The sequence below is a fragment of the Poeciliopsis prolifica genome, unplaced genomic scaffold, assembly GCF_027474105.1.
Source record: "Poeciliopsis prolifica strain line A6 unplaced genomic scaffold, Auburn_PproV2 SCAFFOLD102, whole genome shotgun sequence".
Lineage (NCBI taxonomy): Eukaryota > Metazoa > Chordata > Actinopteri > Cyprinodontiformes > Poeciliidae > Poeciliopsis > Poeciliopsis prolifica.
This window is the reverse complement of record NW_026562477.1, coordinates 921,924-935,023: the sequence shown is the minus strand read 5'-3', so window position 1 is coordinate 935,023 and position 13,100 is coordinate 921,924. Positions and strand designations below refer to the sequence as shown.

At 42.1% G+C, this 13,100-nt stretch overlaps 1 pseudogene; it reads left to right on the top strand.

Moving 5' to 3' along the window:
- The window catches only part of LOC129354033 (SH3 and PX domain-containing protein 2A-like), a 36,877-nt pseudogene that overhangs the window by 14,409 nt on the left and 9,368 nt on the right, over positions 1-13,100 (top strand).

The following is a 13,100-nucleotide window of genomic DNA, read 5'->3' as shown; positions in this document are numbered from 1 at the left end:
AAGGGTATCAGAGGAGCACATTGACCTTATTACGAGCGAAAGTGCGCGAACGTTCAGCGAGGATTTAGACCTTGAACTAAATATCTGGACTGAGTGTAGTTGTGTTTCACTGTGTTTTTCCATGATGGCAGCAGTCCTGGATGGTTGGACTCTTTGTTGGCCATTAAGTTGCTGTATAGTGTTACAACAACTTTGAAAGAGTGATGCTAGTTGTGACCATGACTGAGTGTAATGTCCCCATCATGTTGCTGCATGTCTGCTTTTCATTTAAACGGTATAGGAAACAACAATGGCTTTGGACAGTGGACTCAAGGACAGCCGTCCTGCATGTTTCACTTCTTTCCCTGGTTCAACACATCTAAACCAATGATGGGTCATCAGCAGAACATTTGCAGAACCTTCTGACATGCTGTGGACGTTGGAATCAGACCAAAAAGGAAAACAAACTCCGGTCCATTTAAAGCAGGCCAAATGTGTCAGCTGTGATCACACACACTGTGGGCTCATTGTCAAATGCAATTTGTAATTTGTTCAGAGGTTTGCAAGGTTTTATTTGGTGGACATCAGGATGATAGGCTGTTGTTAGGTTTGGAAAATAGTGGTTTTGTTAGAAACTGGTGCTGTGTGTTCTCCAAGCTAATAAAAAAAGAGAAGCTGCTTTGTTCTGATCACTTCAGGACTTCAGATGGGTCCTGTGGTCCAACACAAAGAGACTGGATTAGAAATGCAACCAGATCCTGGCATTTTCCTTTATGACAAGGTGTTTGCTTCAGTGGTTTCATTTACCACCATCAAGACAATTTTATTTATACACTGGAGCAGAGACTGCACTTTATGAGCAGCAAAACCAGGTAAAGAAAAGAAGGGAAACATGGTGTCTATGTCCCAAACAATAAACAACTCCAAGGAGTGTTTTCCTGGAAAGGACAGAAATCAGAACTAAAACCCCTATATTGTGCAACTGGGCCTCAAAACTGATGAAAAAGTGTTTAAATAAATAAATTTCACAGCAGCAGAAACTCCCACACAGCCTCTCCACATGAGCATAAATTCAGCCGTTTAGCGTGACGTTCTGCCATCTCTGGTTATTGAACCTTCCACCTCCAGCTATCAGCTTTCACTTGTTAGGGCGGCTCAGTGACAGTTTTATAAAACTTAAATCAGGTAACGTAAGCTTCAAACAGGAAAACAACACTTTCATCAGGGAGTCCCAGCTCGGCTCTGAACCAACAAACAGCCTCTGACTCCCCAGGAAGCAACAGAAAACGGTTTGCTGCTGCTCACACCTCCCAGTTCATCCTCAACACAAACTTCCAAATTGTTGAAACTTTCACTTCCTGGAGCGGTCGAGAGTTTGAAAACAAAGCTGGAATGATTTCTCAGGAATGTGGAAAGTTTAGAGAAATATTTCAACAAACTCATCATGCTTATATTGAAGCAGAAGATGTATTTTAGGGCAGTTGGCAGAACTGGGTTTCTTACTCGCAGTTCTGCTTGGAGCCAACCTTCTCCACCCTATTAACAACACTCATACAAGTTTATAAATCTAAAGGAGGAAATATGCTGTAGATCTAAAATAGCAAAAGGTTTGCAGTTTGAAAACATTTTTTCTAGTCATTATTAATTCCTGCCAATTTATTGAGCATTTTGTGAACAAACTGGGCAAGAAAGAAGCTTCCTGTGTTTTTCTCCCTGCAGAACAACATTTAATACATATTTCCTTCAGCCTATTAGTGTTGATGTGTTATCAAAACATGCTTTATTGATGTATTATGTGTTCTTTTGAATTTTTTCAGTAGTTTATTTGAGAATAATATATTTCAGATGTAGAAACAATACAGTGAAAAAATGTAAGCTGTTTAGTTTTTTTATAAAATAACTGTTTGATGTAGCTTGCATATGGTGTTAGGTCCTGCTAATGGTGTTAGCTCCTGCTAATGGTGTTAGCTCTTGCTGATTGTGTTAGCTCTTGCTAATGGTGTTAGCTCTTGCTGATTGTGTTAGCTCCTGCTAATGGTGTTAGCTCCTGCTAATGGTGTTAGCTCTTGCTGATTGTGTTAGCTCTTGCTAATGGTGTTAGCTCTTGCTAATGGTGTTAGCTCTTGCTGATTTTATTAGCTCTTGCTAATGGTGTTAGCTCTTGCTAATATAGTAAACACTAGACCACAAGCTCTCATGTTTATCTGCACATGAAACATGATGTTTATGTTTTGTAGGTTTCAGTTTACTATATTTCACTCATGTCAAAAATATGATGTAGATTTAGAAGTTTTTAAGTCATTTTGAGCTTTTGCACATCACAAACAATGACTGTAGGTTAATAGGAAACACTGCAGCATATTTAGGGATCTACAGAGGCTACTTGAAGAACCTTGGACTATATGAGTCGCAACATTTATTTTCCAGCAGGGCTTATTAAATTATTTTTCAACCGAATTAAATCTGCTTCACAAAACGTTTTCACTATAACTCAAAATGCTGAAAGACGACTTTGTGATGGAAACAGAAGTGTGGATTTCTGGTTGCACTCTTCTGGGATAAATGTTGAAGGTCTGATTCTGATCTGGAAATATAAAAGTCAAAGTCAGTTTAGGCGTGAGAAACCTTTCCACACAATAATAAAATAACACTGTGGCTAATTCCACAGCTGGGTTTTGAGCAGCAGTGTTTGCCTCTACCTTCAGTTTGACTCGTTTCCCTCCAGCTCGCTCTGTAAAGAAAAAAGATGAGCAGGCAGTTTAATGTGCTGCGCTGGAACGTTACATGGCGTCCAGCGCTCGCTGCTCTCCAGGGGATCTGGTCCTTAGAAGGCAAGAGGAAGTAAAAACAGTGACAGTCACCTTACAAATGGCCCATCCCTTCAAACATGGAGGCCGGTCTCACTGGAAAATACTGGAGGACTGAAAGGAGACCGTTCTGAGCCCCCCGCCCCTGTACCACTGCTTTAATCTCCTTCCCTCTCCTGCTCTCCAGCTCACCTGTGTTGGTTTATCTGTCCTCACCCCGTCCTGCCTCCGCCGACCCTCTCCCATGAGAACCGGGCCTGGCGGCGGCGATAAGCCTTCTCTGCTCAGTTACTGCAGCACCACATTCACCGTGACCTCCGCTTTGCCTCTGTGACTGGAAACTGGCAATTATCGCCTGCTGAGACACAGTGTAGAGAGAACGTCCAATTAGAGTTTTGTGCAGCGAGAAACGCCAATTACAGTCCCCCTGCTGCCTCGTTCCTGAATGTCTGTGCTGTATGTGGGTGACAGTAGGTGTTGCTTCATAACTTCTTGTGTATTTTTCTCATTAGTTGTTTGAGCGCCTTATAAATCCTCGGAACCGTTCATGTCAGACAAACTAAATAGTTAGGGAAAAGAGCTTCCTACCCTTCCTATCTAGCTGAAGTGAAAAAATGTTTCCAAACATCTTGAAACACCTGGACAATAAAAAAAAAAGACTTAACAGGAAACAAGCACTTGTGTTCTGGTTCTGCTGAGCGGCAGGAATTACAGCTCCGGCTGAAGCCGCAAAGCTTTTCTTTGGGATTCCTGAGGAAGCTTTGGGATTTCTGAGCCCGTCGACGTGAGAGGACCCCACCAACCATAACAAGGTGTGATCTCCTCAGCCTGTTTAAACAGCCCTCCGCCCGGCGGCTCTGCCGCGTGACGTTCATTACCTCAACACCTTTTCTTTGTCTTGTTCATTTTTACAGCTGCGGCGCCGGCGGTCGGGCCCACCAGGTGTCGGCCCGAACGGCTCGCTTTTTTCACAGCACCTCCAGATAGATTGGCATGTTGAACGTTTAGTGTTGTGGAAAAACATTTTCCCTGTTACAACCTTCCTTTGTAAGACTTCCATGCTTCCTATCAGAGTCATTTTAAAGAGGGTATTCTGTAAAATTGGCTTTTTTGAGCTTTATATCATGTTATAATGTTTCAGCAGAAACATGCCTCATGTGTTGCCTGAATTCTTTCATGCAGGTTTGAGAAATTTCTGTTTCTCAAACATGCATGTTTGAGAAACAGCAACCATTCAGGGTTGCCTCAACACTTCCTCTCACAGAACGCTGCCTGCTTTCACAAAGGTGTTCCCTCTAGACTAGCAGCAGCAGTTAGCAAACACCTGGTGGAACTCTGTCTGCTGAGCTCATGGTCCAAACTACTTCTCAGTCTGACGCTCCTAAGAATAGATGGAAACGCGTCAAGAAGGAGCCTTGTTGTGATTGAGAGCTGAAGGCAAAATGTTGAAAAGAGCAGGAGCTTCTTAAAGGGACAGAGACCAATTTCAAGGTCAAATTTCTTTTAAGTCTGCTTAGTAAATTCAGCATTTTTATAACAACTAAATGTTGCATAGTTACTTGATTGTGGTATAAAATGTTTCTCTGTACTATAGACAAATAGAGTCTATTTGTTTTAAATAATTTATGTTTTACAGTGGAAAAACAAGCACATGTTAAGGTTTCATTTAATTATAAATGACTTTTAGTTTTAGTTTGATTTCACTGCACAGACCTAAACTTGATTTGTCCCTCACCTCAACGATCAAGAAATAAAAATAAATAAAAAGGATCTGTCTGACAAGACGAAGCATGCGAAAAGATCTCAAACAGAACGCACCATGCTCCAATCTGAAGCAGCTTTCTAAGGCTTTGGCTCTCCAGCAAAACATAGAGAAAGACTCAAAGGTAAAACATGGAGAACTGGTGAAGCTTTCATACCGAAACTAAATGTTCAGTCTGGGTTCAAAAACTCGGAAAGGGCAAAAATGGCCTCCATGACGGAGTTCTGTTGCCAGAACCGCTGCTGACAAAAAGAGAACACAAAGTTTTACTTTGACCAAAAAACATCTGGATGATCCCCAGGACTTTTACAGAGACCTTCAGAGACAAAAGCTGAACTCTTTTCATTCTCTCATTTCTGTGTGGTTTCTGTCTGGTTGTTTTTAAGATTTAATAAAAGGAATATGTATTATTCCTTTATTATTTATTATTGCCCCACAGAGGGGAACCTCAGGTGTACCGGCAACAAATTAAATTTAAATTAAATCAGATTCAAACTAAAGTAAAAAAACATAATAATAAAATAAAAACAGAAAAACAACAATAATAGAGAGATTTACAACATAAGTGACTTTATTATGCAGTCACCCTTGTAATAAAATGCTGAGTCAGTCCTGGTTCTGTGATTTTCAGAATTCCCATAGCAACGAATGTCTCATTGCTTTCTTATATTTCTGATCCTTAAATTACTTAAATGTTTCTTGTTTCTTGTATTAATTGTTTCCTTCAGAATAAAGCATAAGAAAAGGCAAACAGGAAGGTGAATAAATTCAACTTTCCAAGCAAAACTCACAGATTTTCACAATAAGAGTCCATTTACTGGATTTACTGGCCTCTGTGTGTGCGTAACACAGAGGCTGTCTGGCTGCTTCTCTTTGTTTATTGGTATTTGTTAGCAGCCAGGTTCATTTGCATTCAGTTTCTATTTTTTGTTTTTAAAGAACATGAGAACAATATTACTGGACTCTTATTGTGTCCAATAAGACACTACTGCCTTTGTTTATGACAAACGTTTGGTCAGACTTTAATGTAACTTCCTTGCTGCCCATCTCAATATTTAATATTCCAAAGATGAATCTTGATGTCATAAATGAAGTTGTGCAGCATGCGGTTGTATTCCATATGAATTATGATCCTGATAATATTGCTTGTCAGCAGTCCTTAGCCTTATGGTGTTTGTGACTTCATATTTTGTGTAGCTTAAAGTACAGTCAGGTAGAAAGAAAGATTTTTACCCCAGAACAGTTTCTGAGACTAAAAGCCCAAACTCAGCCCTGCTGCATGTGTGGGTCTCTGCATATGCTGAGCCAAGTTTTGCTTTGCTTTAATTGCCTCTGAGTAATTTTCCTCCATCTGGCTGCCAATCTTTGGTCCAGAACTCCTCCTACGGGACAGATTTTCTGTGAAAACTGTAATCTGTCAACAAGGCGCTCACACACGAGGACTCGTCCACTTCTCCCAGACCCGGGCCAACTGGTCTGATGGTCCACCGGTCCACCGATCCATCGATCCACCGGTCCACCGATCCACCGATCCACCGATCCACCGGTCCACCGATCCACCGATCCACCGGTCCACCGATCCACCGATCCACCGGTCCGCCGATCCGCCGGTCCGCCGATCCACCGATCCACCGGTCCACCGGTCCACCGATCCACCGGTCCACCGATCCACCGGTCCACCGATCCACCGGTCCACCGATCCACCGATCCACCGGTCCACCGATCCACCGTTCCACCGGTCCACCGATCCACCGGTCCACCGGTCCACCGATCCACCGGTCCACCGTTCCACCGATCCAACGGTCCACCGATCCACCGATCCACTGGTCCACCGATCCACCGGCCTGATGGTCCACCAGTCCATCACGCTGCCAATCGGAGGCCGTGTTTCTGTCTTTCTTCTCACAGCTGCATGCTTGTGTTGTTCTCCCAACATCCATCTGCCAACCATTCTGCCTTTGAGCAACGGGCGGCGATGCTTCTGGTCCTCATTTATCTGCCTTTATCGAATCCACTTTCTCCAGAGCTGGATTTACAGGCGGCCTGGGTCCTGCCTGCCTGTGTGTGCGTAACACAGAGGCTGTCTGGCTGCTTCTCTTTGTTTATTGGTATTTGTTAGCAGCCAGGTTCATTTGCATTCAGTTTCTATTTTTAGTTTTTAAAGAACATGAGAACAATATCCATCGCATTAACTTTGTTTAAAAATCTGCAGTTTTACTGGAGCTGAGCAGCTTGTTGCGGTTTTATCTGTGCAGCAGTTTGACGCGACCTATCAGCGTGTTTGTCTCTGCAGCAGCCTGCATTGGTCAGTTGAGATGAAGCAGCTGTGATGCTCAGACTTGCCAGGGTTGATGTCGTGCAGCGGCTTCAGTTCCCCGTCGGTGGGAGGAATAGATCATTCTGCTTCTGACGCAGAGCAGGACGTGCTTTTGTTTCTGCACAACCTGCGAATCTCCCTCACAGGTGGCTTTGATTCTTCACATTTTTCTGAAGCTGCATTGAATCAGGCTATAAAAGCCCTAATTTGTTTCATATGAACCAGGCTGTTTGCTCTGCCAGGCAGAGCTTTTGTTGCCTGCAGTGATTGGAAAAAACTGTTTCAGGGATGGAACCAGTAAGAGTCTGATTATAAAATCAAATAAAATAAATAAAAACATATTCAAATTATTACTGAACTGGGTCAATAACAGAACCATTATTCCTAATGAAGCAGCAAGAAAACTAAAGTCAGTGTGTCACAAAGACGTCAACATGTTCATGAAGATGTCATAAAGTGACCCTAAAACCTTAATACTCTGACCAAAGCCGTAGTGTTGTCTCTTTTTTCTTCTGCTCTCATTATCATGGTGAAACCAGGAATGGTTAGTTGGGCTTGAATAAAATAACTTTTAAGGAAGTTCACTCAGGGATTATCTCCAACCCAGGGAGTTTGTCGTATCACTTAACAAGGATTATCTAACTGTCAAAGCATCTGAGGTGATTTTCTGTAAAGTGATCCTGAAACCAGAAGATTCTGGAGCGTCTCTGCAGGCGGGTAACGCTGCGGCGGCTGCGGGAAGTTGGATGAGTCTCTGCAGCTACCGTGCAGCAGCGCAGTTCATCTGAAGGCCCTCGGGTTGAATTAAGCTCTGTGTGCTGTGAGGCACAAGCTACGGGCAGGAAAACCAGGAATGACGGGATTTCAGTGGAATTTTAGGCGTGTGTGAAGGTCAGCTGTCACAGTCTGGGTGGTTTAGGCATCAAATTTCTCCACAAATACTTTTTTCCTGTCAAACTTATATTAAGAGTTCCTCTACGGCTGATAGAATCTGCTTTAATTCCATTTCAGTTCATTTATATGACACAATTCACAACAAAGTGAACATAAAACACTTTACAGCCATTTTAGCTTTCATTACAACCCTTTACTGAAGCATTTTAGGATCAGAAAACAACTTTTAAGAACAATGTGATCGTAAAGAGTTAGTTCATCCTTGAATAACAAACACATGGATTTCCTGCATGGTTCCATTGTTTCTAATTTTGACAATATTGTGGAGGTTGAAGGAGGACGTCATAGAAACCTGATTAATGAGGGATTTAGAGGACACATGTTCTGACTGACGGATCCCTCAGCGTTTCACCCAAACACCAAATTACAAACTGAAAACTGATATTTATGAAACAAAAACTTCTTTTAGTCAGCATTAGTTTTCATTCCCCATCATGCAGTCAATGATAAAGTCATACTTTCCAAATCTTTCATAAAGATTTGTTGGATGCGCCTGATGTCTTAGTGGGTGATAATAAAACTGTTGCTGATTCACTCTGAGCCAAAGGCTGTAAATACATCCTGTGACCCAACTGTTGGATTCTCTGTTTGACATCCATTGCTTTTATGTTGTCGCTTTTGCTGTGCTAACACATTCATCCACTGTTTCTCAGAGAAAGTCAGAGCAGATGGTTGTCAGATAAAACCATCGTGAGAGAAATCCAGGATCCATGCAGTAAACATGCGGCTCGCGTTGAGAAGTTACCAAAAAGCCGTGGATTCAGTGGCGCTCCAGGATATTTCCTCATGTCGCTGTAATCTCTGCACAGACAGAAGCGCTGTGGTATGCATATAATTCAGCTCCCTCCTCACACAGAATCAGCCATTATGTCAGACTGCATGGCAGAAATTGGGAGAATGCATCAGACGTTGGGCTGCAGCCAGACGCTGCAGAACCAAACCAATGGAGCCTCATGTCGTCCTCCAGGACTGATGGCTGCGGCTTCCAGCTCTACCCAGAGGATCTGATGACACTCCGTCATGTAAACATGTCTCTGTTTCAATGATGCAATCCAACTGACTGACTGATCTAAATGAAGATCTTTTTGCTTCTTTTGCTTTTTAATGACATCAGGGAATTAAGAAATGGAACTGGTTAAAATATAATTGTGCAAATTGTAAATCGTTTGCATATGTTTTGCATATTCAACTTTAAAGCAAATTAATACTTTAGATTACCAAAAATAGTATATAACTAATTACGTTAGTTACATATTATATTACAATGTTATTTTATCATGAAACAGAACAGAAACTAATCGCTGAGCGCCTCGAACAGCTGAATCATTTCATGTTCCTGCTGGAATTATGCTTATCAATTTATGACAGCCGATATTTATAAACTAAATATTTGCTCTTTGGATGGACTACACAACTAATTCAACGTATAAAACTATGAATTTCTATGACTTTATGGCATTTTTTGCAATCTTTCTGCTTTATATAGAATATTTGATGCTTTTCTTCATAAGCAGCTGCTCATCTCATGGAGTTTATTTTACTGTTTGACAGCAGATTGTGTCACAGCTTCACTTCGCCGTTGTTGCTGGTGCATCAGCTCAATGACATCAGAGAGAACCGTTTGTTTCCAAACGCTTTGACGTGACCCCGCCCGCTCTGGGTTGAGCCCTGGGTCTGCATGGTCAGACGAGACCATGACTGATGTTAGGATGGAGCATAAAAACGTCTGGATGGATGAACATCAGAGGTGCAACTGGGTGTCAGCTTGGTTATGATTTTATCCTTGATTAAAATCATTGCAGATCCTCTAAAACTGCCATTAAAAAGTCCCAGCTACCATGTCTTGTGAATACTCCAGGGTGTATTCAGTCTGAGTGTTTTTACATCTCTGTTTCTTCAGCTTTGTGTTCTCTGCAGTGTTTTTCAGAATCTGGTTTCATAATGAAAAGATGTTTCCAAGTGGGTGAAACCTCCATCTGTTCTCTAAAGCGTTTTGTCACTCTGGAGTTTGGAAAACCAAAATGTTTCATGCAGTTTTTACCTTCAGCAAACTTCTGGGCTTGAAGTGATGAGCGACAGAGATCTGAAAAAGTATGCACACCTCTTGAACTATTTACCTTTTTTACATGGCAACACAGGAATGTCAGAAGCAAACATGACCAATAACTGTTTACAAATAAAAACCTTATAAAATGGCAAATATTTGTTCTCAACTCCTTTCACTTTGATAGCCTCCAATAAAAACATTCAGAATAACTTACTGGGTTATTTACCTAGGAGGTAAATAAGAGTAATATGAAACCAGGAAGATGGCACCACCCTGAGCGTCTGACAGTAAGACAGGGACGCAGATTTAACAAGACACACGTTGGGCTGCAGCCAGACGCTGCAGCCAGAACCGTCTGGTTCTGAATGCAGAACCAGACGGTTGGTCAGAGTTGGACCAAATCCTGGCAGGAACCTGAAGGCTGCAGAAGACGTGAAGCTGGGATGGAGGTTCACCTTCCAGCAGGACAATGACCCTAATAGAGTGCATTCGGAATGGCCTAGTCAAAGTCAAGACCTAAATCCACCTGAGGATCTGTTGCAAGACTTGAAAATTCATGTTTACAGAGGCTCTCCATTCAAACTAAAGAAGTCCTTTTTACACTAAAGACTGCACAAAACGTTCAGCTTGTTTGCGTGAAAGGAGACATACCCCAGAAGACTTGTAACTGTAATTGATGGGACATGTCACGTTGAAACGGGACAGAATGGGAAACATCAAGGGTTCTGAACGGGTTTCCAAGCGGTTTAGAAATGAAGAGTAATTATTGTTTGGTGTAAATCAAAATGATGTTGTAAAAACGGGATGTTGGTGTCGGTGTGTTTGTGCCTCAGGTTGGTGGTTCGTCAGCACGTCGGAGCAGCAGGGCTGGGTCCCAGCCACATACCTGGACTCCCAGAATGGAACCAGAGACGATTCGGATCTGGCCACCTCCAGGACCGGAGAAGGTTTGTTCACAGAAACATTATTACAGTCATAAAACACAAAAACACATAAAAGTCAGTGTGGCAGACTCGCTGTGGGAGAAATGTCTGCAGGGCAGAAGCAGAGATTTCTCAATCGTGATGTTTTTGCTGTGTTTGTTTTCCACATATAAATCTCAGCCTGAAAACAGTCTTTAAAAGTTAATCTTAAACACACCTCCAGTCACACATTCGTAGCCTTTGAGGCCTCAGTCGCAGTGTTATGGTGAAATGGTACCAGACAGCTGCCAAAGTGGGCTGCAGTACTTTGGCACCACAGAAAATTCCTTCCTGTTCCCCCAGGATCCTGCAGCTCTCTGCAGGAACCTCGTTGTGTTGTGACCCTTTACTCCCAAATGTTTAGTCTGAATGCTGGGATGAAGTATTTCATCACTGTGTCACAACACCCCCCAGTTGGGATTTTCAGAGAGAGGGAACTTTACTGAGATGTGTAACATGCAAACACACAAATATGCAAACATGTCTGCTGCTCAGAAATCTTAAACTGTATTCAATTTATTTTATAAAGACTTTTTCTGCCTTTGGATTATCTAACAAACCTTTTCTCTCTCACTACATGCTTCAGAAGATTGTGCACAGCCTCACTTACATTAGCTCCTTTCTTCTGCTCTTTGAATCCCAACTCAATATTCACTAGAGTAAAATTTGAATTTGGAGTAGTGGGGCACTTTTAAAATAACCTTGTCTTTGAGGAAGCTTCAGCCAGGTAAATTTGATGCTTGTTTGTCTTCAGCTGTGTTTTCTTAGAGAATGGTTGTGTTGCTGTCAGAGACTAACAGCCACTGGGAGGAAGGATCTCCTATAATGCTCCTTTGTGCATTTAGGATGCATGTTGAGTGTAGGAAAGTTTTTCAGAAAAACCTTGCTGTTGGTTGGTGTTTTTTGAGCTTTTTATTTAAATGTATTTATAGCTGTACTTTGGATCTGATTATTACTGGAACTTGGACATTGAAAGTTGATGCAAAGCCTCATCAAAGCTTCTGCTATCAGATCCTAGAATGACGTTGAGTTGAATCGATACTCTGCTCCATCTTGTCCCTGCAGTGCCTCCATTCGTACTGTTTGCACACATCGTCACTTCTCATATCTGATCTTCCTCCCTCACATTACTGTTGCCCCTTCCATCTTATTATCTCCATGTGGTCCGCAAGCTAATTCTGCTGACGGCCCGGCTCACTGGAGAGAAACCGACAGGCACAGCTCCACTAAAATTACCTCGAAATAACATTTCCTCTCTGTGCCTGAGCTGATATTTCAATTAAGAGGTCAACAGGAGCAAGGTGAAGCTCAGCAGGATCGCTGCTGATTCAGAAAGGGACCAGAAGAGAGAGGAGATGACAAGTGCCAGAGACAGACAAAAGGAGAAGAGGGATACTGAGAAAGAGGAACATTTGGGAGATAAAAGAGGGCAGAAGATAAGACACTGAGAGACAAAGAAGGAATTAGATTTCCACAGCATAAGACGGATAAAAGACGAATTTTCTCTGCCTGCTCTTCTTTTCACTGATGTTTGCTCTCCATATGCCCTCAGATTAATCACTTTATAACTTCTGATGCATCATACAGCCTCTGAACTAATGATTGTGAGAAAGTTCAAGAGTTCATGGCTCAGTTAGTTAGTAATACCACTTAATTATTTGTCATGAGATGTGTTGATTCGCATCTCGTGTGTCCGAGTTGAGATGTGGATGGATCAGTAAATCTGGAGCATCAAATTTTACTTCTGCTACTTATTTCCCCTTCAAGCTGCGTTGCTGCAGAAAACAAACTCTGGATGTGGCTTCGTCTCTGAGTTCATCCAGCCTCCTTTCAGGAACAAAAGGCTTATTTGAAGTCTGAGGAACAGTTTGGACTGGTTTGAACATCCAGGGGCTGTGAGCTTCAGGGTTTCCTCACCTTATTGGTAGAGCATCAGGTCAATGATGCACCAAGTGACCTCTGTTGGTAAATTGACCTCAGAGAGGAGCCAGATTGGAAGCAAGTCCAGTTCATTTCTCTTATGTTCAGTATTGTCAGTGATCATGGTGAAATGTTCAGAACTAAATAATTAACGATGATGGGTCAACATCCGCTGGTCTGCTAAAGAGGCATCTTTTGCGCTTTGGGCTTTTGCTAACTTTGCTTCCCCTAAATAAACTTTTCCAGATAAATTATAAAGTGCAAATGTATTTAGCTATTTTGTAAAGCTTTGTCATCTTTGTTGAAGTTATTTATGGATTTTTAAGAACTCTTCAAGAAGTGATACGTTTGT